Source organism: Oryctolagus cuniculus, chromosome 5 (assembly GCF_051225735.1).
Source record: "Oryctolagus cuniculus isolate XC-2025 breed Fujian yellow rabbit chromosome 5, ASM5122573v1, whole genome shotgun sequence".
Lineage (NCBI taxonomy): Eukaryota > Metazoa > Chordata > Mammalia > Lagomorpha > Leporidae > Oryctolagus > Oryctolagus cuniculus.
In genome coordinates, this window is record NC_142871.1 from 73,274,599 (window position 1) to 73,293,345 (window position 18,747).

Sequence of the window (18,747 nt, forward strand, 5' to 3'; positions counted from 1 at the left end):
CTTCCCCCCCTCATCAGAATGGGTAATCAAGCACTACTTATTTTAATCAAAATACACTCAAATAGAACCTAACCACAGATATACGAATACAAGCAGTTCTGGTATTGATATTGATTTTCCAGTAAATCATCTTAAGCCCAAATGATCAAAAATCAAGACAGGTCAACATCAAAGAAACAGGAATATTGGCATGAAAGCAAGCTCTGTTGATTGGTACAAATTAAAAGATCATTTATTAGTGATTATGCTGTATAATACTGCCAGTGCCAAATGAATGCAATTAAGATGAAATGGGCCCCTGCAGCTATAGGGGTTAATAAAGACTGAATTCCTAATGATTTTTCCATTAATTATGAAGATGTCCACAAAACAGTCTTAACAAAGTGGTGGCCACCTCAGACAAATCTTTGTAATCTGGATAAAACACCTTCTTTAATTGGCACATTACTAAGATAATGTAAAGATTTCAACAGTTCCTAATCATTACTTGCTAGACACAAGGTGGGTAGAAAAAAGGGTTTAGATCTCAAATAGGCATAGAAACAGGAGCACTGATGTTTTGAAAAATCTGAAATAACTCTTATGAGAACCTGATTAATGACATTGTTTCAAGCCCAGAAGACCAAATATAAAGAGAGCCTTCCTGTTTTACATAATTGAATTACTTCCCCACGTTCCAACAAAGTTCTTTCCTTATCTATGACTGTGATTTCTGTAGCTTAAAGGAGAGGAGGAGGAAGGAAGAAAAAACAAAGATAAGAGAAAGGAAAAATTGGAGAGAATAGAAGAGATAAATTTATAAGTGATTCTGAACTGGATATAAAATGTCTCTTTCACAAACAATTAGAAACAAGAGGAAATCAGTCCAAAGACAAACACTCAATTTACATCTCTGCCTAGGTTTAGAATTCAATCTGCGACATCCACCTCTAACAACCTGCTGATCCCATCCATGATGAAACTGGGAAATATAGAATAAAATCAAAATAATAAGCTATGAAATTCAAATCTATTCTATTAATAACAAGATGATTAATCTACCTCAGATAGAGAACATTTTCATTTTTTTAAGAAAAAATATTTTACAGTGTACTTTTTAAATTGAGTGATTTTGCAGTCACATGTAACAGTCAAGTTTCCATAAAAAAAAGTCTCACCCTAAAAAATGTCACTAGGAGAATGTAACAATTTCTCTTACTCACTTTGAGCAAGGAAAAGCAGCTGAAAGATATGTGGGAGCTGGCTAGGAGGGAGAAGGGAGAGAGGCATTGAAGAAATTTAAACATTAAACTTTTTATATATGATATAACTACAAAATTTCTGAAAACAAAAAAAAGTGTTGAGAAACATGAGTTTCTTATAGATTAGATGTCATGGTGGACACAGTCTAAAAATTAACACAGCAGCTGTGATACATGTTGGTCTCATCTCTCTCACACTGCACTTTCTGTGACAGACATTTGTATTGAATAAACATGTTCGTACTCATTTCAGAGCTGGACTTGAAGCATGTATGTGCATGACTTACATGTGATTGTCTGCCATTCTGATGCTGGCATGCTGTGAGAGACAGCACATAGAGTATTTTTTACCTTGAGAATGTCAAATCACTTCTCTCAGTCTCTGTGTTGCTACCTGTGAAATGGACCATCAATACACCCAAGTCACAGTTCTGAAGTCTAAACAGAAAAACACATGTAAATTTCCCAAAACATTGCAAATAGTCAGTAAATTGTAGAAATATTTTGTTCTCTTAATTTTTAAAGATTATCATGTTAAAATAATTTTACTATTATTTTCACGCTAGCACTGCTTAGTAGATTAGATAGTACAGCACTCTAGGGAGTTTCACATAGTCTTGGGTGCACTTGGAGTTAATCATTAAACTTAATTTTCAACCTACTTAGTAAAGTGTGTTTCCAAAGTTTTTTACTATGTTTGCATGTATGGCTCTTTATGATAAACAGATACACTCTGCTTCCTTTTATACATACTTACTTATTTGATAAATACAAAATTGCTAGGAAAATGAGAACATTGGGGAGAGATTTCTCTCTTAAATTTAATATGTTCAAAGGACCTTGTTATATTCATTTGGTTGTGTGTGTCTATTTGTGTGTGTTGTGTGCTTACTCGACTCTAGTATAAAACGGATTTCTTACTAGATGTGGAAAGATTGAGGAAGCCACTAGAGTGAACTATAAGCTTCTTAAGGACAGGACTGGGTTGTTTTTAGTCTTCATAAAACATCAAATATATAATCAGGAATAAGAAAAGTGACAGAAATCACCAGAAAGGAGGTTTGTCTCAAGTCAGAATTTTTGAAAAAATGACTGTGGAGAACGACATTTCCCAGGAGACAGGAGGGTCAGTCCCAGCCAGCACTTTTATTTTCCAGTTTTGATAAGCAGCAAAATGTCCAGAAACATTAAAATATAAATATCTCTATGAAGATTACTGCTCTGGAGGTCATTTTCTGATTTCCTTTAAAGTCATTCAGTTCACTCAAATGTATTCTTCTGAGAGTCTTGACTGCCTTCCTATTGTGCTTCAAGGATAACCACAAGGGCTGTGTAGGAGTGTGGATTTTTTTCTCTTTAGGAAAAGCTATTTCATGTAATGCCAAAAAAGAGTTATATCCTCTCAACCTCAGGCTTGAGAGGCAAGTGAGCCTGCCTAGCTACTTTAACTGAAAAAATTTCTAGAATTATTATGGGGCTGGCTGAGTTCTCTCCTTTCCTTTTTCTTTCTTTTTTTTTTTTTTTCTTCTCCCTGTGGTTTGAATTTGTGCTTTCTTAAGATGTGGTTTTCCAAATTTTATTTTTATTTTGCACATGTTGTTTCAGGCTGGTGAAATGTTCATGAATAATGCTGGTTTATTTTCATAGCTTGTTATATGGGGAGAAAGTGGCTGAGAGACATTTCCTCAGAATGGAGCAGACATGCACGGTAGTACAGGTGGACCGATGGTTTCAGGGGAATTTTTGTGTTTTAGGGAAAGGTCAGCAGGGTTGGTCCAAGAGCAACCCATCATGCTCCTCTGAGAAAAGGTGCAATTTGCAAATCCCTTCCATCAAATGTTTCCAATGTCATTTTAATAGTTCAAGGAAAATATGTGTGCCTTCATTTTTTACTGTTGTTTGAATACTGAGTGGTCATTTTGTATAATATTTGATTTTAGTTTACAATAAATAAAATATCTGAAAGTTTTCATTCATGATGTATCTCTAAACTTCCAGATCAATTATGACAAAATTAGATTCCAGATAATTTAGTCACTTTTCATGTGCTGGCTAATTTGTACTCATCTGTTGACAGTGAACAATAAGACTTTTCTGGATAGAAACAAGACCTCTGCCCTCTTTCTTTTTCTGGTAATGAATTTCATTGCATAATATGCACTGTGTACCTTTTACAGGTTTATAAAAATGGTTTTCTCCTTGATACAAGAGGGTGCTTCAAAAAGCTTATAGAAAATGAAACTGAAAGAAGAGTATATTTTGGGGCAAATAAATGCTGAGATTCATGCATTTGAAGGATTTTCAGAAATTTCATGAAACAGATGTACTATGGAAAAACTAGTCAAGAAATTACATTTAGCTTTTGTTGCAAATTTTCAAGATCTCTGCCTAAGTTTTCCTGGTAGTATCTTATTTGTGAACACTTAAGTATATCAAATCAATTTCCTTAACTGCATCAGGAGAAGAGATCTAAGGTATTTGGATGCTCTACTTTCTCAAGCTCTTCTCAGGGGCAATTTTTAAACTTACAAAATCGTTTATGCTCCATTCCTGAGAAATCATGACTAAATATGTATAAGATTTGAAACAGGTACCAGCATTATGGAGTAGCAGGTTAAGCCTCCACCTGTGGTGTCGACATCCTATATGGGCTCCAATTCAAGTCCCAGCTGTTCTACTTCCAATCCAGCTCCCTACTAATGGCTTATTTACTTGCAGACTTGACCATTGACACTGATAACCAGCTTGGGCGGATTTTAGGGACCAGAGGGAAGCTTGCTATGCCACGTACAATTTTCCGAGTGCCATGAAGGGTTGTTTGAGTCCAATAAATTTGGGGAGACTTTTTGCACAATATCGAAAACAAAAGTCTCTATTCGTGTGGTTACCCACATTATCTAATGCAACCGTTATCTTGAATATCAAGTTCCTCAATCTCAAGTTTTCATGTTATGAAGCTTTTACTGTATCTTTATTAGTATCATAAAGTGTATGCAATTTACTTGAGTTTTTTAAGAATAGTCTGACACATTTAACAGGTATTTCTATAATGCATTACTTATTTATTTATTTCCTTGAGAGGCAGAGATACAGAGATGATAGATAACGGGTAGGTAGGTAGGTGGATAGATAGATAGATAGATAGATAGAGATATAGTTAGATAAATAGATAGATAGATAGATAGAAGTCTCATCTGCTAGTTCACACTCCACATGCTCAAAAGGCATGAGGATAGGCTGGGTTGAAGCAAGTAGCTGGAAATTCAAGCCCAGTGTCCGATGTGAGTGGCAGGAACCCAATCACTTGAGTTATCACTGCTGTCTCCCAAGGCCCAGGAATCTGGAGTTAGGAGCTGTAGCTGAATGTTGTATCCAGACACTCCCATATGAGATGTAGGCATCTTAACTGGCGTGTTAGCCACTAGGCAAAACTCCCACCCCAGATTCATCTAAATTGACACTTGTCACTGCAGTTCATTTGCTGTGAGTATTGGGTAATATTTTATTGTGTTAAGATATCACAATTTATTTGTTCCCTCAGACTTTGAATGGCATTGCTTCAAGTTTTTGCTATTGTCAGGAGAGCTGTTATGATGGGTCTGGGATATGTCTAGGAGTGGAATAGCAGGTAATATAAATAAATGTTCAACACTAGGGCATAAATATTCAAATTGACTGCATCTATTTACTCTCCTTCCAGCTGTTAATAAGAGATTTTGTGGATCACAGAAAGGATTTGGGTGAAAAGAATAGCTATAAATTCAAATTCTGATTTTGATTAAAATGTTACTACTATGACATGAAGTGGACCACATTAGAAATTCCTTGCTCATTGTGTTGATATGACCACATCTACTATCATCACAGAGTTGTTTAGCTGTTTACACACACAGATACATACATACATATGCACATGCACACATGTGCACACATAGAGGAAATCATATAGTTTTACAGATGCATGTGCTCATATTCCTTGTTTCTTCCATCCTATCTGCCTATTCAGTAGTTCAGTAGTTTCTACAGCTCTGCAAGATCCTGGAAGATGAGGAAGACATGGAAAGCATCAGGATAAGAATTCCCAGATTCCAGAGAAGAATGTCAGACCTGACCGAGAAGTCTTTGACTGGCTACTGAAGATTTTAAAATATTAACTCCTTCATAATTTAAGTGACTTGTGTTGATTGACTTACTTTTTTTGCCATTTCAGAATTAACACTAACAGTTTTCATTTCTTTGTAAGGTGATCTTGCAACCAGTGCTATACTGTGTTAAGTAGGAGGAATGTATAAGGAGGCAAGCAGCTGCTGCCACGAAACAGGAATAAGGCCAGACACACAGAGAATGCCTGCAAGTGAGCAGTATTTTAGCAAATCATGGGAAAGGACAGTGAAGCCATCAATGGAGAATAGGAAATACTAAGGTGTCTATATATTATTTCGAATGACCTCAATAAAGTAGTATAATTGGAGATGTAACCTTGTGGATTGAAAGTGAAGGAATAGAAGAGTATTGAAGATTTTTAGAAATAGAAATGGACAAATTAAAAATATGGAATAATATTCTCTGTTTCTTGAGCAAGAGATTGATTAGATAAAGAGAATTATAGGAAAGGCACAAAATAGATCAGTTTATCTATCAATGATAAATGAAATCATAATTTTCCATGCTTTGTCTCATGTTCTTTTAAAAGCATTTTCCTCAAAAGCACATTTTAACAAAGATTCACAAAACATAAATCAATTAATCTTTAACATATGTGAAGAAAGCACATTTAAAAACAAGTGAGATTCACAGAGAAATTCCTCTAAGACAGGAATTCATTGTATCTCACAGAAAGCAACACTGAGAAGGAATATATTCAATATATTTGACACCCAGATATAGCATTTAATTTTCTTAGAATTTAATGTAACAGAAAAACATAAGTGACCATTCTGTTTTTAAAGAATGACAAAGTTTGATGTTTCAGATGTTCATTTGCTGTGTCACTTCCATTTGGTTCATTATCAGTATATCTTTATGGAAGGCAGTTCATTTCAGTACTCAAGAAATTCTAGATATGACCTTTCTACAGAATGTACATGTAGCCTTCTCCACGCAGGACCTCTGGATGGTGTATCCAATAAAAATGTGACACAGAAATAATTGCACTTGGCAAGTAGGGGATTTGTTTAGGAACCTTTTAAAATAGGGAATCTTCTGCTTGAAAGAAAATGGATTAAATCAATCATGTCCATCTGGGATTCCTCCACATTTCAGTTAGGGCTGCCTAACCCAGTGTAGTAATGGGTATACAAGCACTTGTCAACATTTTTCAACTGCTGTTGAATCATTGGTATTCTTATGTTTAGATTGCAGAAGTGCAAAGCCTTAAGCTTTATTTGCTTTTAGCTATAATTATTCCCAGTTAGCATTTTACTGATAAATAATGCCTAATAAAGGAAGCACTGACAGTAAGAAGTTTGTCAAAAGGGACTTGGTCCTTTTTCCAAATTTCATATATATATTAACTTCCTACTCAAAATTTTGACAATGTCTTTCCACTGTACATATAACTGATAAAAAAGATTACTAAATACTATATTAACAACTGCTATAGTTTTAATTTTCACTATAGGTAGTCATGTTTTTATTTATTAAATTGAATGTAATATAGCAGTGATTCTGAGTTCAGACTCTGACAACACATCATACAATAATAGAATTCCATATTGTATGTTTTTACATTTTAGCTTTGTAATCATGGACCAGTTAACTTATCCCATCCCCCCAATATGAGGCAGGTACATTACTCTGAAGAGTTAAAATTGTATATGTGTAGGTGTAAAAAGTTAAGCTTAAGCTTACAGGTTTAAACCTTGCTGGTACAGCTGTAAAAAAAATAAGACAGAGTAGCACCTTGGCAGTAGGGACTCCATTTTGGAGCACTTGAGACTCCATTCTGAGACAGCACCCCCCACCGTGAGACTCTGGTCTGAAACTATGATCTCAAATAGTCGGACAATAGCAGTGCACTACATCACCCTTGGCAACACACAAAAACCCCCTAGCATGATTGCTCAAGCTTAAAAGTAGAAAGGTTACACCTGGGTTACCTGGGCTAATAATGAAGATGTGATTTGTCTGTGTCTTACATTAATGTCAAGTCATAATTGCTGATTGTAATATTGTAACTGGTATTGTCAAGATTATGATAAATATTAATTTCACTTAGGTTTTAGGTTATGTTGACCCCAGTAACCATATACTCTCTTTTGATTTTATGTACTCTTTTGATTTTAGCAACTGTGTATAGCAACCGTGCATAGCAACCATGTATTCCCCCCTTCCCGGTTTTGCGGTTTTTGCCTTTATAAACCCTAACCTTTGGTTATTCGGGGCTGCTCTGTTCATGTATGGTCAGACAGCCCCAGCATGCTGGATAATCAATAAAGCTTCCCCTTGCTGTTTGCATAAGAGATGTCTCTTGGTGACGTTTTTCGGGCAGTCGACTCTAACATTTGGAGGCCCCAGCGAGATCGGGGCTGCCCGTGGACGCCTCCAATAGAAGTCTCTTGGGGTAAGTATAAAGGCGCCTAAGGTAGGGACTCAGTATATGCGCGCTTCAGGTTTCAGTTTTTCGGGTTACAGGCCTGTTTCGGTTTCAGATTTTGGGTTGGCACGGTATGCACTGTGGCTGGCAGACGTGCCTGGAAGCCCCAGGCTACCACCTTGGGGGACGCCCCGAGAGGACCGGGAGACTGAGGACGCTCAGCGAAACTCCCATCAGAAATTCCCCTAGGCGGGAGTTTGGTGCCAACAGCGGTTACATTTTAGGTTTCAGTTTTTTGGGGAATTGCTTTTCTGTCTGTAACATGGGTCAAACTGTGTCCACGCCGCTATCTCTTACTTTGGCTCACTGGCCTGATGTAGGGGCTAGGGGATCTAATCTCTCTCTTCTGATTAAGAAGGTAAAGCAGCAGTCTTTCTGAATGGCCTGCTCTAGGAGTGGATGGGCCCCCCCGGAGGGCTCATTCCATTTACCACTCATTTGCTGAGTGAAAGAGGCCATTCTCCTGCCTGGCCGTCATGAGCACCTGGACTGGGATTTTGAGAAGACATCGGAGGTCAGTATTCCTTCCCTCAAGCGGGACCGGATCTGTGGAAGTGACCGTTGAGTGTCCGGCACCCCACAGCTCTCCGAGAACGCGGAGTCCCCCCGGCCACGGCTTAGCTACGGCCGAAACTCCAGAGGGATTGTAAGGAACGGGAGGGAAATTAGGAAGGGCAGTTGGCTGAGAGCCTGGAGACCCCCTGAGCTCGCTTTGGCTTCCCGGCGGCCGGACTGCGACCCGAGGACCAGGTCTCTCTCTCGGAGGGACGCCTGGTCACGCTGCCTACTGCTACGCGAGCAGGGCTTAGCTTCGGTCGAGGCTAATATTGGCCCTTCAGGTAAACTCAGACAACTAGGTAGTGGGTAACCTTGAGTGATAGGAGATTTCAAACCCCACTCAGCCCCCAGACAGGAGGAGGTCATTGCTTTCTGCCTTCCTCCTCCTGGGGGGGGGGGGCTCCTTCCCCCACTCTTTTGCTCTCCTCATCTCCATTCCTATACCACTGGGCAGGAGAAAGGGAGAGGGAAATTCCACAAGTCTCTCCACCTAGGGAAAAGCTGTTACCTGTTACCTGTTAACCCTTTCCAACCTGGTAGAAAGTTTTCTGTCTTTGCAGCTTATGGTAGCTCTGGTGCGTCTTAAAGTTTTTTGTAAACTATTACTGTTGCTAAGCTTTGATTGCCTGAGGACTAAATCTGGAAAAGAGCTAAAGTTAACTATCTGTTGTAATTGACTGAGTGTCTGCAGTAGTTCTAATTGATCTGGCTTTGGTTAAATTATAGGAGGTTCCCAACACTCTTGGTAAAATGGCGCACCTACCCAACCCCACAGTTAGTCCTGCCAAGCCCTGGTGTGCGCAGTCTTTCCTGTAAATGGGGGACTACAGCCTTTCTCTGCACTCTATTCTAGTCCATGTGGCCTGGTGCACCCAGGCAGGCATAGCCAAATATCTCTAGGCAGAGCCCCCACCCCAGTGCTGCTTCTTTTTTCCTCTCCTGGAGGAATTTCCAATTCAATATTACTGCTGGCCTTACCTAAGGGAGCCAGAACCTTAAGCCATTAACCCTTTCCAACCTGATGGGTTTTTCTCTTTGCAGCTAATCTGTGCTGCTGTCCCTGACTCATCTGAGAGCGTTCACCTGTCTTGAAGGTTTCGCGTTTTTCTATTGCCATTAGAGTCTTGATTGGAAAAACTACAATGCAAAGTTGTTTACATTGTTTATCTGTTTTTAATGTCTGAGTGATTACCCAACTGATCAGAAATGTACTAATTTTGGCTAAATGGTTTGACTCTCTGTCAGCTTAAATTCTAAACCGAGTCTTCCAACTTTGGGCTTCCAGCCGGATCCCTGGAACTCTCAAAGAATGAGACTCTAAATTTGTTAAAGTAACAGCTGCTTGGGTCAATTCAAATTATATAAAATATATTAAAATGTTATAAATGGTGTCAGACCTATACTGTATTTATGTTTTTGCTTTCCAGCTAAAGCGGTCTTATAAAAATAAGAGTAAAATTCTGTGTATACAAGCCTTTATGTTGTTAACTAAAGTAAGCCAATGCAGATTGGTTCAGAAAATTGAGGTAATGCAAACACCCTTCGGTTTGCTCAGTGGCTTGCTTGCTCAGTTTTACATGTCTTTAATATGCTTTAAACTTATTTCTCTTAATGATAAAGATGTTGTCAAAGTTGTAAACATGCACTAGTGTTTGCTGTCCAGGAGGTGTTATCCTCATATTACTTAAAAACATAAAAATGTAATTTTAACTTTTATTTCAGATAATGGTGTGGTGTTCATTAATAACTCAGTGTCTTAAGTCATCTAGGCATCAGTGCTAAATAAAACTTAGAAAAATATATTATATATACTTTTAACATCTCAAATTCAATTAAAAAAAAACTGTTTGAGTTTGTTAACATGTATTCGCATAGGTTGTCCATACATGACAATTCAAGGCTATGTAAAAGTAACTATGAGTATAAAGTTTCAAAAGATGTAAACAAGTCATAAAAAGTTTTAAAATGTTTATCATTTTAAAATATTGTTTACAGAGTTAAATGCTAATACCAAAATTACACTGACCTAAAGTTAAAGTCTAATCTTCTGTTATAACAATGGAGTTTAAAAAAAATATACTAATGTTAGTAAATATCTAAAAATGGTTTAAATCATAAATCTTGGAATCTGTTTCTGCAAAAACTGTAACGTCTATTTTAACAGTGTCTGCTTAATCGATTACTCTGCCATTTCTAGAGTTAGGTCTTGTAAGCTCTTTTTGACTCTGTTAAATAATCCTAAATTATGTAAACTCTTATATACAGGTTTTTTTTTTATTATTTCTGGTTTATTCGACAACAAGAGACATAAAATTCATGTTAATCCATTGTGTACTCTACTGTCTCTGTTAAGTTATGGTTATGTGGCAGATGCTAGAAAACTGGGTTCCAGAAACCCAAGAAAGCTCTCGTGTCTACAGGCTACACGGTAAATACCCGGAAGCCAAAGGATGGCAGAGACCTCTGCCACAATTTCTCCTCTAAGTCAGGCTATGCAGTAAACACTGGTTAAACTGCCAGTTAAATCTAAAAGCCCAGAAAGTCAGGCAGTCAGGCTAGAGACCCAACTTGCTGCCTCACTTCTCCTCTTTTCTCTTCCAGAAGGGAAGTTACTACTATTCTGCAGGACTCTCCACTGTGACGTACAGTTTGATCCCCAGACCTTATGTAAGGGATGACTGACCTTTTCTGTAATAATGCCTGGCCACAGTATAGGGCCCCAAACAACATAACAAAAGAAAAAAAGGGGGGGGGTTAAACTACTAGATCAATTCTTCAGTGTACGCGTTAAATGGGCAGAACTCCCCTTTTAAACCAAACTAAAAAAATAGATAAAAAGTTAAACTGACGACCTCAAAGTATACAAACAGGTCACCACAGTTGATCTTACCTAAAGGGTCATAGTTCTCCTCATGGGCATGGTCTTAAGTGTCAGAATTTGCCCATGACCATAATTTTTCTAGCTCACCCTGATATTAAAAAATCTCCAAAAATCAGGGTTGGGTTGGGCACCCCCTTGACTTGCATCATAGAGGCTGCCTCCAGGGTCCACTTTATTAGAGACCAGGGGAATGAGGAGCAAGCTAGCAGCAGGAGCAATATAGGGATGGGCAACAGGCCAATCAATGGCTGCTTTACACGGTGATCTGCCGTCAAGGAGACCCAGCAAAGCCAGTGCACCCCAAACCTGTGCACCTGTTGCTGATATAAGGAGCCAGGGCGTTGGGCAAGCAGCTGTCGTGACAGCAAATGCCTTCTGTCAGCCCTGCCAAGAGCACAGCCACTGGACACGGAACTGCCCTGGGTGTCGAAGGACTCCTGGTTCAGAACTACAGACCCTGTGGCCCCGAGCTAAAAAGCCTTTGGCTCTGCCCAGCCTCTGCCCAGCTTCCAATTCCAGCCACTGCTACTGGGGATGGCTTAGGGTCAGTAAAACGTAAGTTGCCTATTTCTATCAGCCTCCTATTTAACTCTCCTAGTCCAGCCATGTAATGCGAGTCAACAGGGTGCCTCCCTTAAAGGAGATTTGCATCTCTTACAATTTTCTTAACAGCACCCCATGGATAGGTCTGGGCCTCACACACCCTGCCAGGCCTTAAAAGTCTATCCAATAGTCCAGGGGGAAGTGGTCCCCTCCACTCCTGTACTGAAACTATAGATGCTTCTCCTTACACCGTGTGTTTTTAATGCCCTTATTTGTTTTGTCTCTAACAGACTAAAAGCTGTTAACTCCAAATGGTCGTCAGACAAGGCTTCCAGCCCATTCCACTGGACTACCTGAACAGCCCTCTGGACCAAGCAGTACAGTCTTTCCAAGGCCACTGTTGCACACCATAAGACAGGTAGCAAGAGGAAATACCCAAATCCCCCTCGACGCCCACATGCCAGCTTCGAAGAAGTTACAGAAGATGGAACTCCATCCATAATCCCAAAGAAGAATTTTGGGTATTACCTCTTAAGGAAAAAAATATTAGGCAGAAAGTCAGTTATGAGCTTATGTGTGTGTGACATAAAGGCCTAATGTGTCCAGCATATGCATCTGCATCTCAGTCATCCTGACAATGTTTCATGGGCAGCCCAGCCTTTGCATCCTGCCCTGCCCCCTTCTACCTGATAACCTGCCAGGTGGAGATCCTTCTGCCTGACAAATCTTCCACAATCTCCCAGATGTAGCCCAGTATCTGCATTTCAGTATTACAGAACAGGCGGGGGTTGGATCTCATTTTCATGAGGGGGTGTGTGTGTTATGTGCGGCCCTAAAGGAAAAATGTTATTTTTATGCTGACTAAACCCAGGTGGTTAGAAACTTCATGGCCAAACTCAGAAAACGACTGGAAAAATGGCAACAGGAGAGGGAAACTCAACAGGGATGGTTTGAGTCATGGTTTGGCCGGTCCCCATGGCTTACTACTCTACTGTCAGCCCTAACAGGACCCTTAATTGTTCTACTCCTAATTGTAACCATAGGACCTTGTGTGTTAAATAGACTCATCACCTTCGTGCGGGAACAAGTTAAAAATGTTAAACTCATAATCATAAGACAACAATATGTCACATTAAAAGATACAAAAACAAATCTCTAAGATTAGAGATCCTCATAACAAGGAGTGGGGAATGAAGAGTTAAAATTGTATATGTGTAGGTGTAAAAAGTTAAGCTTAAGCTTACAGGTTTAAACCTTGCTGGTACAGCTGTAAAAAAAATAAGACAGAGTAGCACCTTGGCAGTAGGGACTCCATTTTGGAGCACTTGAGACTCCATTCTGAGACAGCACCCCCCACCGTGAGACTCTGGTCTGAAACTATGATCTCAAATAGTCGGACAATAGCAGTGCACTACATCACCCTTGGCAACACACAAAAACCCCCTAGCATGATTGCTCAAGCTTAAAAGTAGAAAGGTTACACCTGGGTTACCTGGGCTAATAATGAAGATGTGATTTGTCTGTGTCTTACATTAATGTCAAGTCATAATTGCTGATTGTAATATTGTAACTGGTATTGTCAAGATTATGATAAATATTAATTTCACTTAGGTTTTAGGTTATGTTGACCCCAGTAACCATATACTCTCTTTTGATTTTATGTACTCTTTTGATTTTAGCAACTGTGTATAGCAACCGTGCATAGCAACCATGTATTCCCCCCTTCCCGGTTTTGCGGTTTTTGCCTTTATAAACCCTAACCTTTGGTTATTCGGGGCTGCTCTGTTCATGTATGGTCAGACAGCCCCAGCATGCTGGATAATCAATAAAGCTTCCCCTTGCTGTTTGCATAAGAGATGTCTCTTGGTGACGTTTTTCGGGCAGTCGACTCTAACAACTCTAATTATATTTAGGTTGATCATGAAGTTAAATTAGATAATGCATGTACAACATTTCACACACTTCCCATCATATAGTAAGAGCTCAATAAATTGGGAATTAATATACTTTAACCTTTAGGGCTCCAGATACAAATTCATACCATAGATTATAATATTAAAAGCCACTTAAGGTGAGTTTGAGAAAGTGAAACAACAAAACTTTTAGCTGATTAAACTATGTTTATCCCTAAGGGCAGACACTTCTGTATTGAAGACATTAGTGGGAATATGTCACTGAGTGATGGAAAACTCTTCCAAAGAACACTCACTATGGAATATATTTTGATTTCTGACTACAGCTATAGGAATGTGAAATTGAGCATGCTTACATTAAAGTAAACCATAGCAACACCTTGAGAACCTACAGTTTCACATCAGAGACCTCAACAGTAATATGAAGAATTCATCCAGGCCATAGAGTCTATGTGGTTGAAGTCCATGCAACCAAAACAAAAGAGCTTCTATTTATTATTTTTCTCTAATAGCTTGGAAAGGAGCAGAAAGACTGAAGACTTGCTATAATACTCTGTAGGTAAGAGCTAAGATTTTGGAACCCAGCTAACAGATTTATTCCCTTACTCTACCACTCACCATCTACATGACTTTGAGCAAATGAATTAACCTTTCTGAATCACAGTGCCTCCTTTGTAAAATAAGTGTAACAATGTTTATCACAGAGTTGTGTTGAGGGTCAAATGGAATAGAGAATAGAAATCGCCCTGTAGAGTTTCAGGTTATTGGGATTCTGTAAATGGTAGCAAGTGTCGGATGGCATTTAACACATCAACAACATCATGAAGAAACACACATCTCTACATTCATCAGTGGATAGTGACTGAGGACCTACCCTGTGACAGCATCATGAGGATGGATAAAGATAAGTAAAAACATACTCTTTTTTTTCCTCTTAAACATCTTAGAGATCTGCTAAGCAGGAACTACAGAAATTAGGAGAAAGAAATATCTGGGTGGAGCACAGGCATTTGGCCCAGTGGTTAAGGCACTTGCCACGCATATCAGAGTACTTGGTCTGATACTTGGTTCTGGGTCCTAATTTCAGGTTTTCTCTAATGTAGACCCTGGGGTTGGTGATGATGGTTTACATTATGGGAGCTCCTGGATTTGACATTGGCCCAGCTAGTATGGGTGTTTAGGAGTGAACCAATGGTAGAAGCATGCTCGCTCTAAATGAATGAATGAATGAATGAGTAAATGAAACATGGTAAAGATTACGATAAATAAATAAATACCCAAGTGGACTTGGGTGCTTCAGGTCAGGCTTGTTAAATGTGGGCTGGTAGCCACATTGAGGAACCAGAAACACAAAAAATAAAGTTTTGAAAGCAAAAGGAGTCTAACTCCACAATACAAATTCTGGTTACACTTATCTAAAGCCTTCCTTAATGGATTGGATTAACAAATTTACATGACAATGTGCAAGCTGAGCACTTGACCCTCTCATTGCAAAATAAGTGTGACAAGTACTGAGAAACAGTAGTCTTTCCCTTTTCTTGCTTTCCTCATTATATTAACTTGATCTTTATCATGCCTTCAGTGTTATCCTCATGTTTCTAAACTTGTAAGAGAAAAACAAAGGAAGGCAAGAAACTGGGGAGACAGCAAAAAATATTTTGTAACTTAACAAGAAATGTATAAAAGCAACTTATTAAAATCTTGATTTAAAAGTTACTCTGGTGAGAGTGGCTATTTGGCATAGATTCCCACATCCCATGTAAGAGTGTTTGGGTTTGATTCCTGGCTCTGGAGCTAGAGTCCAGCTTCTTGCTTATGTGAACTTTGGAAGTCAGTGAGTGACAGCTCAGATAGTTGGATCCCTACTAACCTTGTGGGAGACCAGGATTGAGACCCCAGCCTCTGGCTTTAGTCTGGCCCGGCCCTGGCTGTTGTGGGCATCTGAAGAGTGAACCAGTGGATGGAGTTCTCTCTCTCTCTCTCTCTGTCCCTCTCTCTCCCTCTCTTTCTCCCTCTCTCTCTCCCTAACTCTCAAATAAGCAAAAACAAATAAAAGTTTTCTAAAAATTACTATGTATATATCATGTAGTAACGTGTACATAGTTCATCTCATATGTGCTCTGTTCTTCTGAAGTAATCTTTTTTTTTAAATTAAAAAAAAAACATGATTATTGGTTACATTAAATCAGATGACCCAATTCTAGGTTAGGCTGTCTATATATGATACTTAATGAAATCTCACACAGCAACAATGAGGTAGGAACATCTTTGTTTCACATCTATAGAAAATGTAGCTCAGACGAACCTTGTGACTTGTCTAGTTTCAAGAAACAATAAGGAATAGAAGCTTTGGGACTTGAACTCACACCACTGTGTGAGTGTGAAGCCGGTGCTATTTGCATTATATTAGATGGTGCTGAGCTCTCCAACGTAGAGAGTACGCCAGGCCAAGGAAGAGTCCACCTGCACTTCCATACCCAACCCTGGAGGTTAAACCTGTCCACCCAAATAAGCAAAGTCCTTCATTCAGTTGGATCTTGTTTAACAGTTCTATTTAAGTCCTAAAAATAGTTTATCTCAGTTTATCTTTTCTGTTTTTCTCCAATATTATTTGATGACCTTTTCTTAAAGATATTTATTTGAGAAAAAGCAAGATATAGAGAGATCAGCAGACAGAGAGAGCTCCCATTTGCTGGTTCATTCCCCAAATGCTTGCCACCTTAGGGGCTGTTCCAGAGCTGCAGTCTGGAGCTGGGAACTCAATTCGAGTTTCCTGGCAGGCACTCAATTACTTGAGCTATCACCTGGGACCTGCTTTCACAAGAGGTTAGAATTAGGAATTGGGAATATAGTGACTGGCATTGAGGTGTCACAGGCTAATCCTCTGCCTGCGACAACAGCATCCCTTAGGGGCACATGTTCATGCCCTGGCTGTGCCACTTCCAATCCAGCTCCCTGCGAATGCACCTGGGAAAGCAGCAGAAGTCACCCAAGTCCTTGGGTTCCTTCATCCTCATGGGAGACCCAGATGAAGCCCCAGGTTCCTGGCTTCAGCCTGGCCCAGCCCTGTACATTTCAGTCATTTGGGGAGTGAACCAATGGATGGAAAATCTTCCTCTCTCTCTGTCTCTCCTTGTCTCTCTGTAACTCTTTCAAATAAAATAAATGAATCTTTAAAAAAAAATTGGGAATTTAATCCAAGCACTTCTCTGTGGGATTTAGGCTTCCTAATCTGTGTCTTAACTGGTTGACCAAATATCTGCCCCTTCTCCAATATTTGTAGTCAAGAATATTTTGTCATGCAGGCAGAACTGAATCAGTGGGTTTGATAAAAGAAAGCACATGACACAAGGTTTCAACAAAAAGAAAGTGAACAACTGTCTTATCTTTGCTCATTCTTCCAGATATCCTGAAGCAGTCAGAAAGGTGGCAGGGAGACTTAAGTATTAACCAAAAATCAGCCATTTGCCTTGTAATAGGACCATCAATACTTGACTCAAGATGGACAGTGCCCATAGCTTCCACTGTGCTGTGTGAGAAACTTACACGTAGCACATGTCTGACTACAGCCCTCTGTAGTTAGCTGTGATTTCCCACTGACATGATTTGAAGAAGAAATCTTACACAATTTTAGGCTATTGATCATCATTACACAGATTTCAAAACAAAAAAGGAGTCAGTGATATTATTATCTAGTGCATCTGTAGCAAAAATAAGGCCAAACATGGCCCTCAACTTCACTGTTTGTATTCTATTATTCTATTCCAATCAAATCATGCACATTTTCTAGTAAATTAATATCAATAAACTGGATTATAGAAAATATTAGACAAGTGAGTATGTGACACCAAGGAAAGTAGAGTAACTTCAAAAATACTATAAATAAAGCAGAATCTCCATCTGTAAACACTGAGTGTGTTCTCTGAAAAATACTCTTTAGAATTTTTCAGGAGAGCATGTAATCTATATTGTAGATTCAGAAGATAATACATCCAAACCTACATGTTGTATGGATAAGGAACAACAGACAAAAGATAACATGAGACAAAAGTTACAAAGAAATTGTAATAAGGGGAAGAGGCTCTCAGGGAGAAAAAACTCAAGCTGTTCTTAGCTGTGCTAAGTATGGTACTTTGAACACAGTAGGGACACAATCAATGCTGTGACCAATGGACTCACAAATGTGGACTCTCTTGAAATTAATGATAACTTTAACATGTCTGAGGCCTTGAACTTATCTTATAAATTGGTCCTTGGAAAGAATAAAAGAAGAAAAATATTGGGCAATCAGGAAGTAATGAAGATCTTGTAAAAATAGCTATCTACAAAAGCAGGCTAAGTGAGTCCTTGGAAAGTCGGCATATCTACAAATCAGCAGGTCCAGATGATATACCTTCTATCTGTGGGATGAAAGAAACTGGCAAGCATGCTAACTGCATCATTTACAGTTATTTTTGAAAAACTGTGGGATCTAGGGAACTACAAGAGATAAAGAGGAAAGAAAATACAATGCTGTTCTTGCATTTATATGAGAGGTAAAAAATGACCCCCAGAAAACTCAATTAAAGGTCAGAAGAAGGGGGTAATCTAATGGCTTACATAAAGGTGACATTTAAAGAATACAGCCATGTTCAGATAGAAACATGTTTTATATCAAAATATGAAAGTAACTTAAATAAAGAAGAATTTAAATTTGAGTAACATTTCAAAGTGAAGTATTTTGCTTATTTCTTTGTTCAAGCAAATCAGTGTTCTCAAACATGCACTATAATCACCTGGGCCAAAAAAAAAAAGATTCTAAAATTGTAAAATTGTAAATAGTAGTTATAAACATTAAGTTATCATTTCAAAAGCACTGAGGATATATGTCTTTAATGTCATTTTATGTAGATAAAAATGCTGTGTGTAAAATTATTGTGTATTCAATGTGCTGTGTGCTAGGAACATCAAGATGAGTAAGTTAAGCTTCCTGACCAATTGTACGAAAAGTGTTTACTTAGCACAGGGCTTATGTGA

General features: G+C 38.8%; 1 long non-coding RNA gene across 3 annotated transcripts; it reads left to right on the top strand.

Annotated features, from left to right (window-relative positions):
* The first annotated feature begins 7,045 nt into the window (after positions 1–7,045).
* On the top strand, positions 7,046–13,671 carry LOC138843606 (uncharacterized). 3 transcript variants are annotated; one of them, XR_016233838.1, is made up of 3 exons: positions 7,046–8,350; positions 10,996–11,061; positions 12,109–13,671. It is a non-coding gene; the product is annotated as an uncharacterized LOC138843606 (long non-coding RNA). The 3 variants fall into 3 exon arrangements; XR_016233839.1 differs by having other exon boundaries at positions 10,996–11,036; XR_016233840.1 differs by lacking the exons at positions 7,046–8,350; positions 10,996–11,061 and adding an exon at positions 11,068–11,830.
* Positions 13,672–18,747: the final 5,076 nt, after the last annotated feature.